The sequence below is a fragment of the Chaetodon trifascialis genome, chromosome 24, assembly GCF_039877785.1.
Source record: "Chaetodon trifascialis isolate fChaTrf1 chromosome 24, fChaTrf1.hap1, whole genome shotgun sequence".
Lineage (NCBI taxonomy): Eukaryota > Metazoa > Chordata > Actinopteri > Chaetodontiformes > Chaetodontidae > Chaetodon > Chaetodon trifascialis.
Window position 1 is genome coordinate 9,358,975 of NC_092079.1, and position 4,790 is coordinate 9,363,764.

The following is a 4,790-nucleotide window of genomic DNA, read 5'->3' on the forward strand; positions in this document are numbered from 1 at the left end:
GGCTGCGGCTCCGGGTTGAAGAGATGCAACAGGCTGACCTCAGTCGTCGGGTCCCATTGACGGTTTGGAGAAATGGTGAGAAAGTGGCGCAAACTCTACTTATCCCCCGCTCCTCTCTGATAATTAGAGAAAAAAGGCTTTAATTTGCGCTCCGCTCGCTGGAGACTGCGGCTTTCCTGTGCGGAGGGCGCAAGATGACAACGAGAGAGGAGGGAGGGGGCAGTGGCTTTCAGAGGAGTCTGTTCCCATAGGTGGGTCCTCTGTGATGCCCGACACAAACGTCTCTCCACCAACATCACGTGGCTACAAATCAATAATCAAACCGACTGTCCTGATCAAAACTGGAATCCTTCGGCGCACTTCATCACGCTGTAAACACACCGTGCGTCTCTGAGCTTCAAGATCTGTTTAGACTCACTGCAGGACAGCATGAAAGACACAGATCCGAACATCCTGAAACTCATCAGATGCTCTCAGAGAGCACGTGCCGCTGCCACATGTTGACATCTGGTGTTTCCACAACAATCCAGACTCCTCATTGTCTTCAGGCAAATTAACGACTCATTTTTTAAAATGTTTTACTGCAATTGTGCAAAGGACTGAGTCACATACATCAACAAGCGGAGAAAGACACATGAATCTGGACCGAAAAACTCTAACTTTTACTCTGACAGCAGCAGACTACACATATTACTTCACTGTATATACAGGCAGTCCTGCAGCTGCAGGCACTCACAGCATGTCTGCAGCTGGAGAGGAAGCGAGTGTCCACTCAGGCTTTATTTTACAGGAACACGAGGATAAAACGATGCACATGAAGGGAATTATTAACGGTGAGGGATGTGTGTATGAGAGGCTTTATGTGATCAGTAGAAAGTAGAAAAAATGCCATAAGTTTTAATTTAATTGGGTTTAATGTTAAAGCTCTTATACCTTCTATAAACCTGTTTTTAATCATCCTCCTTTAATCATCTTCCTTGTGTTCCTATATTATGCTGCCATTAAATATAGTTTGACAATAATAGTTATTAAATAAAGTCCATTCAAATTAATTAATTTATTCCTAAACACCTTTACAGCCTAATGCTTTTTTTTTTTTTTTAAATTTAATGATTTCCTGAGTGCTTCAGCACAAGAAAAATACATATACAACACAAATAATATGCAAATGATTTAGTAAAGACAGCAAAACAGTCCATAGACGTTCATCCATCCATTCTTCAACCAAACAGCAAAAAAAAAAATAGTATTTTATATTAGTTTCATATTCACTGAGTTGAAATTGTAAAAAATCTGACTGCAAATTTCCAAAAAAGTACTTTCTTTATGCAGACACATTTTCCATTTTCAAACTGTGGGAAAAACCCCTCCAAACAGCAGCCACTGAAAAGGCCTAATGTGTTCACTCCTTCATTATCTCTTCATGTGACTGAAGACAGTTTGTGACTGAGATGATTTCACTGCAGGGGGAAGCGAGAACCTGCAGAGCTGAAACGGAGAAGCTCGGCCTCGCGAGTGTGGAGTAAATATCAGGTGCAGGAGGTGACGGAGACAGAAAGACATACCTTTCCACTAAATAAAAGACCTGAGAGGAGCAGCAGGTGTTTTCAGACTCCACTTCAGAGCGGTGAGAAAGTCTGACCTCAAACAAACAACGAGTGGTGGAAGAAGCAAAAGTATTAATATAACAGTGTAGAAACACTGCGTTGCAAGTAAAAGCCCTGCATTCAGTATAAGCATCAAATTATATTGAAAGTACCAAAAGTAAAAGCACTCATTATGCAGAATCATGGCCCATTTCATTTTTTATTGATGCATAATAGGCCAAAAAAATCCCTAAAAATACAAAAAAAGTAAAGGCTCCATTATACTTCAAGCTAATTTGTGTCATTCAGCCACTTTTTGAAGTGTCCATTGAGGGCATTCACAGTGCTACGCTTGCTGCTCGAAAAGCGACAGAAATCATTTTGTGCTGAGTGAAGAGAAGCGCACCTGGCTCGTAAAATCAACTGTCAGGTTTGGAAACTTGTCAGCATGCTTCAAATGAAGAGCTTGTTGGATCATTGAACAGCCCCTGAAACCTATCTGAGACTGGACCTGAGGAGGCGGCGTCCCATCATGGTTTTGTTACCTTTTCTAGAACCAAAATCCTGAATGACGCTTCACTTGAGCGGTTTAAGTGTCCTTAAACATTGCAGCATTGAAACGCTTCATTTGGAAACTGTCAATCCTCAAGTTGGAAAAACTGTTTCTTTCCAGCTCCACCTGTCTTTCTCTCCACAGCTAAATTCTGATTGGTTTACACTTCCTGTTGACCCGTCATTGACCTGTGTCAACAGGAAGTACATCACAAAAAGGAAGTAACGATGAGGGCCAGACACATGTGGGTTAGTTTTGTGTGATACAGTCAAACAAAACAGCACCTTAATGGACCGTGTCGTGAGACTGTCTGTGAAAGATGGACATAAATACTCCAGGCCTGTCTTTGCTCTGCAGGGAGGACATTTTTAAGAAAAACTGGGTCAGATCTTCCTTTCTGTGGTGTCGTTTGTGCCAATGTTTCCTGTCATCTCCTCCAACACCACCAACAAGGAATGCATTTATGAAAGAAAGCATGAAGCATCAGGGTGGAAGCGAGCAATAATATGGTGAAACATTGGTTTCTTTGGGTAAACCAAAAGCATTTCTCCTTCTGTACTGTTCCCTGTCATCTTCCCTGCTGCTCCTACACTAAAACCCCAATTTGTCCGGCAGCTCTCAGCCTCTTCACACCTGTCCTGCATGTGTCGTGCAGCTTTTAGACTCTCGGGAACCTCCTGAGAACCTCCCTGCTTTGAGTCTGCAGTGGCGGTGGCTGAAGCGTCTCCACGGGGGAAAAGACATTATCTACCGCCTCCTTTGATGTTTGTGCCCTGAGAGACGACAGGGGGGGTGAAGTTTGGGCCCTGCCTCCTGAGCGCTTCCAGATGTCACACATCCTCCTTTACTGTGAGAAAAAACAGGGGAGAACATACAGGAGGGCTTGTCAGCAGCTCCGATGGCCACAAACATCTTGCAGCCATGTTTTTTCTGCACAGTTAAAAAGCATGAGTCATTTTTAACACGTCTGTGTTCACAGCCTTGAAAGCCAACTAATGGTGTCCCTTTAGATTTAGTTAGTTACAACGAGCTCATTTTTAATTGGCATTATTATAATAAGCAACTCTTGTGCATATATCGAAATAATCGCTACTTATTTTGATCTCAAAGTGGTCATCCAGCATCTGTAAACAGAGCTCAGGGTGGACGGGGTCAAAGGTCAGTCAGCTTGATCTGGAGGGCGACTTCTTATTGAGTTGCCCTGAAGGTCATGTCTGAGGTGAGGGGTTTTTGTTTTTACAGCACACTTCAGGAGTGGATTCATCAGCAACATGTATGCTTTAAAAGCACATGTGGACGCACCGTTCAGGAGCGGCTACGGGAAGCACAAAGGGACACAAAGCAGCAGATGTGATGAAAGACCAGGTGTAGGTTTAGCACAGTCAGATTTCACCAGGAACCAGGATTTTTGTCTGTTAAATAACATGTGAAGTGACTTAAACTGTGCAACAGGGCGCCTCACTGTTTGAAAGCCTGTTCAAAACAGCTCTGCGGCCATGTTTTGATTTTAAATTGACTTTTGCGTCGAAACACGGGCTGCTGGGCCTCACTGAGGCACCTCCATACTGTAGGTCAGAGTGCAGAATGACCTCTAAACCTTCAGCGTTGGCTTTTCTCACTCTGTCAACTTTGATTTTGAGACATTTCCCAAACAATGAGGTGTCACTGATGCGATGTCAGGTTACTGCGAGGGGGAGGAGTCTGTTTTACCCCAATATGGGTAATTAAAAACACCACCCATCACCTCTGGGCTTGGCTCTGATTGGCTCTCCTCACAAAGTTAAGTCCTTCTGGTCCTTCTATCTTAATCTATTTTCCAAACATTTTCAGAAGCATCACAGTGTTTTAAATTCAGACCGTGTTTTTGTCATTTTAGGCGCCGACACGGTTTGATGCAGCGTGGATGGGAAATATCACCTTCAGCAGGAGCGGGAGCTGCAGCTAATGTGATGAAATGGAAGCGGACGGCTTAGTGAGCTGTGAGGAGGAATAATGAAGAAGAAAAGAAGGTGAGGAAGAAGAGGAACAACCTCAGAGGTTCAACCAGAAAGCTTTTCACAAAAACAACAATCCTGCAGAGTTTAGGGAGACGGTGAAAATATAATCTAGAAACACAACAGAACGCCAATAACAGTCCGCTACATTAAGAATAATGCTGCTCAATAAGTATTTAGCATCCAAATGTTTGATCTCTATAAGTGTTTTTGTTGAATAATTGATCAACAGTTTAAATTATTCCCAAGACAAATTCACAATTTGACTCCACACACTAAAATACACATTTGCTTTGCACATAATAATTCTTATGTCTCTGCATGAATGCACCATATGTTTAACTTCTCTGTTTGTAGTGGATTCATACCTGCTGAACACGTCCCTCACCTCCAACACTGACAGCACTTTGCTGCCATCTAGTGGAAATATGAAGGAACATGGAGACTTTACATGTGAGTGTTATTGGCCGTGACTGAACTGCCTGCAGGCCCTGAGCAGAATCAACATGCAGCTTTAACATCAGCCATAAATTAAATTGTGTCAGAATAAGCTTTTATAGATTAACTTTGCATATTTCCAGTTGAATATATGTATGCAAATTGATTCTGTCAAAAGTTTGCTTTGTCCCTGTCCTGATAACATGACTATGCCCCTGT